Source organism: Paroedura picta, chromosome 9 (assembly GCF_049243985.1).
Source record: "Paroedura picta isolate Pp20150507F chromosome 9, Ppicta_v3.0, whole genome shotgun sequence".
NCBI lineage: Eukaryota > Metazoa > Chordata > Lepidosauria > Squamata > Gekkonidae > Paroedura > Paroedura picta.
The window spans coordinates 84,433,099-84,445,887 of NC_135377.1; positions in this window are offsets into that span (position 1 = coordinate 84,433,099).

Sequence of the window (12,789 nt, forward strand, 5' to 3'; positions counted from 1 at the left end):
CCGCTTCCAAAATGGCCAATGATGGGTTTGGAGTGGGATGGGGAGGGGCCCCAGTGGGCATATACACAGCTTTGCTTCCCAACCATAGGATGCACAATTGCATCACTTCTGGGGTTTCTCAAAGCCTGAAGAACGTTTCAGGGGTTTCTCAGTGGTAAAAACATTGCACTAGAGACAGGATGGACAGATATAGGGCAAAATCCACAAAAATTCCCCCTGGTTAACAAGAGGACCCAGGTTTGTTTGGTTAGTCATAGGCAAGATACACTCTCTTGTCCTTTATCTTCTCCTTCTACAGCTCCTTAGATGGTTGCCTTCACAGCTTGAAAGAACTTGGGGGAGGAAGACATTCTGATTAGACAGCTTGTGCATCTGTGACATGCTGGGTGGGAAGCAGAACACTGAACTTCACCATCCATCTTGGATGCCCGTGGATGTAACCCCTGTTGGTATTTCCAACAGCTTTATTATTCCTGCTTTCTATAGGAGGATGTTTGTCCCAATGAAGTACAGTTGCCCTGGTGAGACAGTGCAGCAAAATCCACAGAGGGGTTAAAGAATTAATGCATGCAATGTTGCAACCATATCAATATGACCCATTTTCACATGCTAAATGGACATTATGGACCAATCCAGATCTAAATTCCTATATTTCGATTTAATTCCAATTTATATTTTAGCAGACTCATAGTCTAAGTGTTTAACATAATGCTATTTTAGGAGTAAAACTGTGTTTTAGCCATATTATTTATGTAATTGTGAAATTGTTTTGATTTTGCTGGTCTATGACCGTAATAAAGAATACTACTACTACTACTACTACTACTACTACTACTACTACTACTACTACTACTACTACTACTACTACTACACTGAGAACAAATCTTTTTTTATGGAAGTCTTGGACAGAAAAGGGTTTTAAAACTTTGGACCAAATAATAGACTATGAGGTTGAGTTTTTGCTGTTTCCTCAGCTGAGGTCTAGTCTAGGTATAACGTCAACCTCTGTGGTTACAGCTGCAACATCTGTTGTTATCTAAATATTGGCCCTGTGTCACCAAACGTTTCAGAATCACGGTGACTCTTGGAAACTCTCATCGACTCAATGTAAAAAGGGAAACCTACAATATTTGTTTCTGAAATGTGTTGTCAGTTAATCAATAGAATAAGCAAAGTCTCAGAAACGGATTGAATAAGGAGCTAAATAGCTCTGTTTTGCCAAAGCAATGGAATAAGACTCTAAATTTTATACCTCTAGTTTCTATGGACCTTAAGCTGTGATTTCTTTAACTAAAAATTTGCTCAGAATATACTAGAGCCCACTGTGCCTTCTTAGTAAAGGACGGAGTGAAGTGCCTAATGGCTCATGTTGTAACTTAGGAGGCACATCTATTAAATGTATGATTTATGTCCGTTATCTTCTCTTTGGCAGGTTGGCAGGGGGCGGAGCTGGTTTGGTGGGGAGCATGCGGTGTGTGGCAAACTCCCTGGTAAAGGGGCCTCCTTAAGGAGGCAGCAGACCTGCGAGTAGGTGCCAAGCCCAGCTGGGGGAGACACAGGTTTCACAGGGCCAGGTGGCCTGGGAAGGGTCCAGAAGAGGTTTGCATCTTCTCTAGTATCCCAGGTCGACACCTCCCTGAATAGGGAAGGCAACGGTTTGGGGTATCCATAATGCCAGCTGGGAATGTGGTGGATCTAAGCAAGACATTGCTTTGGGAAAATTAGAGCAGTCACCTAACAGCTTCAGCTTCTGACCTCCTGCCAGGTCAACCTTTTAGAATTAGAATTTAATTTTTAGACCGCCACTCGCCAATTAGGTCTCATGGTGGTTTACAACATAAAACAATTAAAACACAATAAAATCCCCATAAAATCCCCAAGTTACATTATCCATCATACATCATATCAGCTGCAGGGGTCGCAATTCCAGTCCCAGTTTCTCAATTTCCCCTATTATCAGCATGGTAGGAAAATCACATTCAGAAGAGGATGGGAGCCAATCCAGTAGATCTAATATAACGATCTCAATGTTGGAGATCTTGAGTGTTGGAGGGGATCCTCTGATGGACTAACAGGGAACTGCCCTGGCCTCAACCATATGCCTGGCGGAAGAGCTCTATTTTGCAGGCCCTATGGAAAGCTGGTAACTCCTGCAGGGCCCTTAGCTCTTCCAGGAGATCATTCCACCAGATTGGGGCCAGGACTGAAAAGGCCCTGGCCCGGGTCGAGGCCAGGTGAACATCCCGTGGGCCCGGGACAACCAGCAAATTCATACCCGCAGAGCGGAGTGCTCTGGGGGGGGGGGGCATAAGCAATCAAGTGGTCCTGCAGGTAGATGCGACCCAGGCCACATATAGCCTTAAAGGTCAATAGCAGAACCTTGAACTTGACTCGGAAACAGACTGGTAACCAGTGCAGATGATGAAGCACTGGCTGAATATGAGCCCTCAAACCTTCTCAGTGGTGTTAATAAAACTGTGGTATAGTTAATGCCTGGGGAAGGCACTGGCAAACCACCCCGTATTGAGTCTGCCATGAAAACGCTAGAGGGCGTCACCCCAAGGGTCAGACATGACTCGGTGCTTGCACAGGGGATACCTTTACCTTTACCTTTTATAGTTAATGCCAACACTGTGTACACATCTTGATGAGCCCAAGACTACCACCCTGCAAGTCAATGCAACATCTAATTTGAACATGGACACTGGTGCCTGAGCTTGCAATATGCCCAGATGCCAACTTTGCTGTCACATACACTCTGACAACTCAATCACTGGTCCTAACACATCAACGGCTCATCTTCCAAATTGCATATGCCATTAAACACCAACAATGCCCTAAAGGTTTCTACACAGGGCAAATGGGTCAAACCCTCTGCCAAAGATTAAATGGAGACAAGTCTGACATGAAAAATCTCAGGAACCATAAAAACCCAACTGATAGCAGTCAGGACCTTCAAAGGTTGAATGTCTGTATTAATGGTAACATTATACAACTTTTATTGCACACAATCTAAAAAACGTTAAGAATTAAAAACATATATACAGCCCATAAGGCTATTGCAATACAGTGTGCTGTGCACTATGTGAACCAATAGACTGACGTGTTTTGGCCCTTGTAGGGCCTTCTTCAAAGGTCTGGTTATAACACACACCAATTCATTATACATATTTATTTATTTACATATGAAATATCTATAGCAGCCAATAAAAGCACCAAAGTCAGAGCTGTAAATTACCAAAGCCAACCAATGAATGAATGAAGATGTCTATTTATCAGCCATTATCTCTCTTCCAAAGGTAGCCAAAAATTTCAATGGTGTGTTCTCTTATTAGTGCATGTATTGCAATGACTGAAGTAACAAATCACAGGTCTGAAACCCCTGTAGGAGAACACTTCATTTGCAAGATGTTTGGAAGCTGTAGCTGGATGGTTAGAGCAGAGTCACCTGAAACTCTACCCCTCCAAGACGGAGGTCCTGTGTCTGGGTAGACAAGGATTTGATCAGGAAGCATTGTTGCCCATGCTGGCCCAGGTGCAGCTTAATATCTTGTCTGCAGCCAGGAATTTGGCTGTGATTCTGGGTGCCTCCCTTTCCATGGAGGCCCAGGTCACCAGTATAGCTCACCTGGTATTTCCTATGTCAGGTGCTAGTACTAATGCCATGTCTGTTCTTGGATTACTTGGCCACAGTTATCCATGCAACGGTCACCTCCAGGATTGATTTCTGAAACTTGCTCTACATGGGCCTTCCCTTGTCCTTGACCCAGAAATTGCAACTGATGCAGAATGTAGCTACTAGGGTTCTCACAGGAACATCCTGGAAGGCCCATATCCAGCCAATAGTGAGGCAGCTGCATTGGTTAACAGATGTGTCCAGGATCAAGTTCAAGGTTTTGGTGCTGAACTTCAAGGCCATTTTCAGTCTGGGTCTCATGTACCTGTAAGACTGCCTGCTTCCCTATGCCCCTCTCAGAGCCCTTGGTTCTGTGGGTGAGAACTTGGTGATCCCTGGTCTACGGGAGATGCACCTGGCCTTGAACAAGACTATTTGGTCCTCGCCCCAACCTGGTGGAATACACTCCTGGGAAAGCTGAGGGCCCTGTTGGAGCTTTCCCAGTTCTGCAGGGCCTTCAATATGGAGCTCTTTCTAAATTGTTTTACTGGGGGGGGGTATTGTTTATAAATAAAATCTTCCAGGACATTCAGTGAGTGACCTCAAAGTAGCTGTTTTATTACAAAGAAACTTCAAGAACAGACTGGAAAGGAAATTACAACACTCAAAACAATGCAATACCCAGGACTCAACAGGGATATTGGTTTCTTATCTCACTACATAGGCTAACCTCATTCGGCTCTTGTGTCTGTATTCCTTATCATCTCCTCTTCATTTTATTTCATTTGGAACAATGAGACTGTAATGTTATTTAATGAAGTATAACTTAAAATCTAACTCTCTGGTCTTAGGACAGGAGACTGAACTCAGCATGGCTTCTCACTTGTGGGGATGCTTCCATGCACGGGATGGATGGCACTAGCAACAGGTCTCTTTTAATTACTTCTTTTCATAACCGGGGAAAGCATCTGCCATCCATCACTAACTTTAACATTTTTATTCTCCTTCTGCTTTTGTGAACCGCAATTGAACCCAAAGGACTGATAAACGCTGCTTGTGAATTATCTACATGATGCTGTTTACTAATGTCCTGCTAATTTACACTGTACTTATATCTGCACTCTAATGATTCCTATTTCATTGTTTGAGGAAGTGAGCCTGCACACGAAAGCTCACACCTAAAATAAAATTTTGTTGGTCTTAAAGGTGCCACTGGACTCAAAGCCTTCTTATTGGGAATAGTTGACTGTATTCTCACAGTAAATACCAAATGGTAAGAGTTTGGGTTTTTTTAAATACACATTTCCTTTGCAGGTGGTCATTAACCACACCTCAATAAGGACTCCTGCAACCATTTTCTTGGCGTAAACTTGACCACAACTTTACTAAGTAACAGAACATTGCATAGCATGGGGCAGAGAATCTGGCCCTCTTGTGGTCAGCCAACCACAAGGCAGCCCTCATATGTCAGCAGGCCGATGCCACAGGTCCCTCTCCACAGGGCCCCATAGCCTAATGGGAGGAGCTGGCTGTTGGGAACATGATGGACATCACTCTCTGCTGGTTCCCCTGTCACTCGGAAATTCAGGATGTCATGACCCCCGATGCATGCCTGTTTTGTTTCCGGCAGCCTGGCAAGGCCAGGCATTGTAAAACTGTAAATCTGTCCTCTGGCTCCATGACTCCCCTGCTTTCCCAGCGGGTCGTCACTATCGGCCTGCCTTATCAAACTGCTTCTTCGACCTTGCAAAGACAGTGGAGGCTCAACAGAAATGTAACTGTTGGGATCAAAGCCGAGCCATCTGGCTGGCTGAGAATTCTTGCACCTCTGGTGCCCTGTGCTCTGGGAAAGAAGTTGAGCACCTTATAAAGGTGCCTAACCCAGCCCCCTCTCCTGCTATTCTCCTCTGCCACGTCCTAACATCTTCCACCGCCCGTGGGGATGCTGGGACTGGAAGTCCGGAACTCACTGCCATCTAGATCCTCGTGCGGCATGGAGTCCCCCCTCCCTCAGCAAAGGCGCCCTTGGTGCGTCCCGTTCGCTCATATGACTGATTAGCACTACTTATTTTTCACTTAAAGAATTGGGGATGGAGTGCAGTGAGGGGGAAAGTATTCACATGCCTTGCACAATCGTGGAAAGTAACCCAGTGAACAGTAAGATCAGAATCCAGTAGTACAGGGGTAGTCAACCTGTGGTCCTCCAGATGTCCATGGACTAGAATTCCCATGAGACCCTGCCCGCAAATGCTGGCAGGGGCTCATGGGAATTCATGGGAATAAATCTTTGTTGGTCTTAAAGGTGCTACTAGACTCTGATTTTATTGTGCTGCTTCAGACCCACATGGCTACCCATTTGAATCTATCCCAGTGAACAGTGTTGACCTTCTGGAGAACCGCCCAACTGCCTTCCAAACAAGCAGTTCCCTTACTACAACAGGCGAGTGAGTGGCTGATGTGCCAGATAGGTGGCTGCTTGAACATCCCACAATGACATGCAGTGAAGCCATCAGAGAGGCAATGGAGGCTGCCACTCTCTGGCAAGTATATGCTTGGGGACCAATCCACAGTTTGGTGTAGTGGTTAGGAGTGTGGATTTATAATCTGGCATGCCGGGTTCAATTCCGCGCTCCCCCACATGCAGCCAGCTGGGTGACCTTGGGCTCGCCACGGCACTGATAAAGGTGTTCTGATTGAGCAGGAATATCAGGGCTCTCTCAGCCTCACCCACCTCACAGGGTGTCTGTTGTGGGGAAAGGGAAGGGAAGGCAACTGTAAGCCGCTTTGAGCCTCCTTCAGGTAGAGAAAAGTGGCATATAAGAACCAACTCTTCTTCTTCTTCACAGTTTTCTGCCATGGGATGTGTGGGGTTAAAAAACCAGATTGGATTTTCAGGGATTTGAACTGATGTTTCCATGTCCTGATGTTTCCATTCCTCTCTTTTTCAATGTTCACTTGTTGGGGGGAGATAGTTTCAGCATTTCTCATACCCTGCTTTGAAACAAATATTTATTGTCTATCCCAATGGAGACTTCCAGCAAGGGTGGGCAGTGTCTCAGCAGCTGATGAAAGTTTTTTTGTTAGCTACTTTCCAGGGATGTGTCTGGTCCTTTAAATGACACTATACGATTTGGCCTTGCCAAAAAGCCTTCCCCCAGACTCACATTGCTGTCAAACTGTCTCTTTCCTTATTACTAATCACTTAGCTTGGAGTGATCAGACCAACCTGAGCTTGATCTCCAATGCAACCAATCTCTTTTATAAAGATTGTGGGTGGGGTGGGGGAGGGAGAAATAAAGATAGGGACAGACAGACAGACAGACAGACAGAGAGAGAGAGAGAGAGAGAGAGAGAGAGAGAGAGAGAGAGAGAGAGAGAGAGATGATAGACAATCTCTGAATCTTATCTTGTCAATCTTGGGTGATAAAATTGATTCAATACATTTCACTGTCCACTTCACTACCATTTCTGGCCTAATTTATTAGACCATCCAAATCACACCAGTAGGAAATGTAATTGCTGAAGGGAGCACAACCTGTTATCCCTGAAAACTCTCTTGTGAGAGCAAGTTACAGTTGCTGAAGATAATTGTGTTTTAATTAGTGCTTTATTAGATGAGCTTTACCCCTCAGAAACAATTACATTAACAAAGAAGGTCCTATTGGTGTTTTTCTTCTCCCTGTTGGAAGTGTTGATCCGTAGTCTTTTTTGAGCATTAGGCTCCACACGCTATTACTGGAACAGTATGGGAGCTATTTCCACATGACAGGATCCCTCTGCTCCTGGGTCACACCTGTTAGAAGAGATTTTACGGGTCAAGAGAGGTGTATTATTTTCCCCATGCCACCGTTGCTGCTTCCTGTGAGCAATGAAGTGGCTCCTGTGCCGCTCAATGACATATAGATTAGATATTTGTTTGTAGCAAACTATTTTATATTGTCTGTGTCTATATGAAATCCTGTATGGGCATGAACTGGGAAAATGAGGTTCAATTAATAGTTCCTGGCATGCTTGGTTTGTGAACCATAAATTATCACAAACTTATAGGAGTCAAATGAGGTTTGTGGGTGTCAAGACCTGTTCCCATGTTACCTGATTACCTGTACCCATAGTCTTGTTCACACGTTACCTGTTTACCTGATCTCATGGTCCCTTCCCTACCTTGATGTGTTACTATGCTTGCTTTGCCCAGAATGTTTTGCCCCAGACCAGAGATTGAGGGGGGAGGCAGGCTTCTTCTTCCCAAAGCATTTTTTATATAGCTTTGACCTTGTTATTGAATTTGTTAGGAATGCTCTGTTGTATCTAGGCGTTAGGACATGCTTTGCATGGGAAAATTTGCCTGGGAATCTTTTGTGTTTGGTATTTTGTTTAGTGTGCCTATTTTTCAGTTGGGGGACAGGGTCTCAGAGAAAACATAAAAGTTATGCTTGTAAGCATGTTATTTAGTTCTAGCAAGGAAGCACCTTGCTCTCTGTTTGCCGCATTCTTCAATAAAGAGATTCCCTTTAAAAGCAAGTCTGCTTACTGAGAATTCAACAGAGACATGACAGTAAGGCAGTAGAACAGGTGCAGGTTCGGGAAGTTCAGGATTATATAGAATGGATCCTGGGCAAGCTAGAGACATCAAAGCCACAGGGGACCTCCACTAGGTACTCCTCTACATGCTTTCTGTTGCTTTGAAGTTATGTAAATATTTTGATTGAGCAGAGATAGTCTGTCTCAATATGTCTGGATTCATGAACTGGCATGCTGGCATGAACCTCCACAGAGAATTCATGCCTGTTGCCTTGGCATGAACTTCCTTTTGCAAACCACAGACCACCCAAAATTTATCACCAACTTTAATTGAAAATGTCATACAGTTATCATTTTTATATAAATTGATCAACTTAGCTTGTTATTCCTGTATGGACCTGGAATCTGGTAATCCTCTTCATTATGCTGTGTACTAATTTATTGCTCTGCCTACAGGTGTGGACTGGTAATTGTGTCTGAGAAAGGGTGTGTGCCCATGAAAACTTGAACCTTGAATAAAACTTTGTCTTATGGGTGCCTCTGGACTCAAAGATTGTTCTGCTGCTTCAAACCAACATGACTATCCACCTGAATCAAAGGGCTCTAAGCCAGCTTGATGCAGTGGTTAGGATTACAGACTTCTATTCTGGTGAACCGGGTTTGATTCTGTGCTCCTCCCCCACATGCAACCAGCTGGGCGACCTTTGGCTCACCACAGCATTGATCATGCTGTTCCGATTGAGCAGTAATATCAAGGCTCTCTCAGCCTCACCTTCCTCACAGGATGTCTGTTGTGGGGAGAGGAAAGGGAAGGCGAATGTAAGCCACTTTGAGACTCTTTTGGGTAGAGAAAAGCAGCAAAAGAACCACCAATGTAAGCCAGTTCTTCTTCTTCTTCTTCTTCTTCTTCTTCTGACATTTCTCCCTTAGCCTCTTGGGATCCAAGCCAGTGCCTATATATAGTTATCACCTTTGTTTAGGTCTTCCAGTTTTTAGTCCCACACTTGCAGGCACTACCCACGGAGCATGAGATTTCCCAGGCTTGTATGTGGCTAGTGAGCTCTCCAAGGAGACACCCTGACCTTATCCCTGTGGCTATCACCTCAGCCCTGGCCTGAGGTGGTCGAATACAACTGACAGCTCTGGATCAGGAAACACCTGGAGCTTCTGAGAAGGGTGTGGTTGGAGGGAGGGATTTCAATGCCCCAGGGCCCACCTTCTAAAGTGGCCCTTTTCTCTAGGGGGAATTGATCTCTGTGGTCTGGAGATCAGTTGTAATAGCAGGAGATCTCCAGCCATCAACTGGAGAAACCTTTTGTGAGGCTACACACAGTTCAAATAATATAGCTTCTTTTAATCTTTCTAGTTAGAACACTTGCCCAGTCGCGATTGGCCAATGTGTGGCTGCACCTCAACTGCCAGCTTGATGCAGTGGTTAGGATTACAGACTTCTATTCTGGTGAACCGGGTTTGATTCTGTCCTCCTCCCCCACATGCAACCAGCTGGGCGACCTTTGGCTCACCACAGCATTGATCATGCTGTTCCGATTGAGCAGTAATATCAAGGCTCTCTCAGCCTCACCTTCCTCACAGGATGTCTGTTGTGGGGAAAGGAAAGGGAAGGCGAATGTAAGACTCTTTTGGGTAGAGAAAAGCAGCAAAAGAACCGCCAATGTAAGCCAGTTCTTCTTCTTCTTCTTCTTCTTCTTCTTCTTCTTCTTCTTCTTCTTCTTCTTCTTCTTCTTCTTCTTCTTCTTCTTCTTCTTCTTCTTCTTCTTCTTCTTCTTCTTCTTCTTCTTCTTCTTCTTCTGACATTTCTCCCTTAGCCTCATGGGATCCAAGCCAGTGCCTATATATAGTTATCACCTTTGTTTAGGGTTGATATTGGGGAGGGACTGTGGCTCATTGGAAGGGCATCTGCTTGACATACATCCCAGTTTCAATCGCCAGCATCTTGAATTAAAAGGATGAGGTAAGAGGTGATGAAAAAGAGATGAGCTCCTGTAGAGCTGCTGCCAGCCTGAGTAGACAATATTGACCTTGATGGACTGACTGGTCTGATTCAGCCTAAGGCAGCTTCATGTGTGTTCAAATGTACAGTGAGAACTCAATTCAGTTTTTCAGGTTATTTCACATTTTATTTCTGCTGCTTTCCCCCTAGCCAGCATTACCCTATTTGTTTCCACTTGCAGCAAGATTTGGACTCAAAACCAAACTATAAGGATAGAAAAATCCCAATATCTGTATGCCCAAGTGTGGAACTTCAGTACCCCCCCATCCCCATTTGACCACCCTTCATAAGACAAGATAACCCACATTTGACAAAGTTCTTTCTATTTGTTCACAAAGACAAGGCAGATATTTGGCAGGCAGCAACAAGTCCGGTGTTGTGAAGTCAGTGCGGAATGTCTGAACAGATTTAAAGAAATGACCATTGATGTTGGATGCTTGTTACAATAAGGAACATTTGATAAGTGATCAGCGCTCTGGAGATAGCTGCCTGCAAGAGTTATAATCAATAAAACAAATAGATGTGTGTCTCAGGAGTGAGTATTGGCTTTTGTTTTGTTTTTTTCATTTGGCTGGTTTTATTTTGGCAGTGGGGGGGGGGATTCAAAGAGATGCCGGTAAGCCGAGAGGTTACATTTCTCTCTATGCCGACCTTTCTCCCTGGGTATGGATGCAGCCTTCCAGGCTCCATCATGACCAACTCTGCTGCTGCCAAAGAAAATGAGATCCTGGCATCTTGCCACAGGATGGCCAATTAGACACGGTTAAGGTGTCACCCGAAACTCAGCTTTCTGTGCCCCACCCTTGAAACTCAGCAGCTGTTTTAGAAAAGTCGGGTTTTTTTGCTTAACACTATTAATAATTGCACTGGTTAAAATGGCTGTGGAGAGGGACTTGCAATACCAGCGAGTCTCCCCCAGCCTGTCAATCATGGCAGCCAGCAAATCAGCGTTCTCCTAGCTTTAAAGCAATCTTTTTTTTAAAAAAAGGAGAAATTCCCTGTTGCTATGCCTATACATCTAATAGATGCATAGTGCATATTTTAATGCCATCCTATCTTGGAATTATGAGGCTTGAAGATCCACAAAAGTAATTTTTCCTGATTTTTTGGGAGGTGTTGAGAGGCATGCTTTGTGTGGGCACTCTTGGGTGGGATTTTTTTTTTTTTACTCTGCCTGGCTTAAGCAATGTATATACATTGCTCCAGCAGCTTGCTACAAAAAAAAAAAGCATGGCACAAGGACGGGCATTGGAGATGAAGATCACACTACTTCTGGCCACTTTGGTTACGTGCAGCTATTTCATTAGTGGTTGTTGTTTGCTCTCCTCCCACTTGTGCTTCAAGGCTGGAGGAATCCAGTTTTGTGGATTCCCCAACTAGCGCTTTGAAATGGAGGATATAGCTGCCAATTTGCTGCTGGAACACTGGATGCAGACGACATCATGTAAAACATCAAAGGGAAAAAAAAGCGTCTGCAAGAGGTAACCCTTTCACTTCATTTTCTGGGTGTGGAATGGCTGTGAGGTTTCCCCACCCTCTCTTTTATTCAAACCAGCAGGAACTGCAAAATTCATTCGCATCCCTCATGAATCTCTTCCATGAATCGGGCTCTTTGAGGGTAGTTGACTGTTTATCTGGAACTAGTAAATCCACCATTGGGCCTGAAGGTTAATCAATTTTTTCATGAGGCAACATCTGAAAATGGTATCAGGACACAAACCTCCAAACCTCTGCGAACAATTTCACTTGCAAGTTAAAAAAAAAGAAAAGAAAAAGGACCCTTCTTCGGTCACAGTATCTTCTGATGGATCATATTTACATTGAAACACGGCACCAGCTGTCCCAAAATATGTCAGCACAAAGAATCACAGGCAGTCGAGTGCCTAATTAGCAATCTGTTGCCCTACTTGTGTACAGACGCAGTTGGTACGAAAAATCAAACTCTCCAAGGGGATTTCATTCTGGCTCTTAATTTTGTGCCTGCCATCGGTGAGCCGAACACATAACCCGGTAAATGATATGTACAAAGATCAGGTAACAAACTTTCCGCACAATTGTTTGTCCAAATCGTTGCGTAAGTAAAGGTAATCAGCAATCTTTTAGTTCTCTTTTGTAGTGGTCTTTATATGTTGGTGGTATGTCACTTTACATTTATATTAGAAATATTTACGGCATGTATTTTTTCACCCCCAAAGGGGATTCAAAGAGCCTTATAACAGGGCTCTCCATTTCCTTATGTTATCTCCACTACAACAGCCACTCTATGAGGTTGGCTAGGCTGTGAGAGTAACGGGTACAAACTCAGGAACTCTGTACTACATAATTTAACTACGTGCATTAATCATTATCATCATGATGATGAGAAATTAGACAGTAAATAGATACAAATTTCATGAAATCCTAAATATGATTTAGAATAGCCAACAATATCTTGGAACAAAGTCTTCTTGCTGGTATCCACTTGGTTCTCATGGAGCTTGCACTTTATAAAATGTGCTGTATTTGGGAGCACTAATCAATCATATTGGTAATTACACTGTGGGTTCCAACACAGCCACCTTCCTCTCCAATATGACACCCTATTGCATTTCTGCTGCGTTAAGAGTCCTTGAATGGAACCAGCACATTAATTTAGAAACCAAGC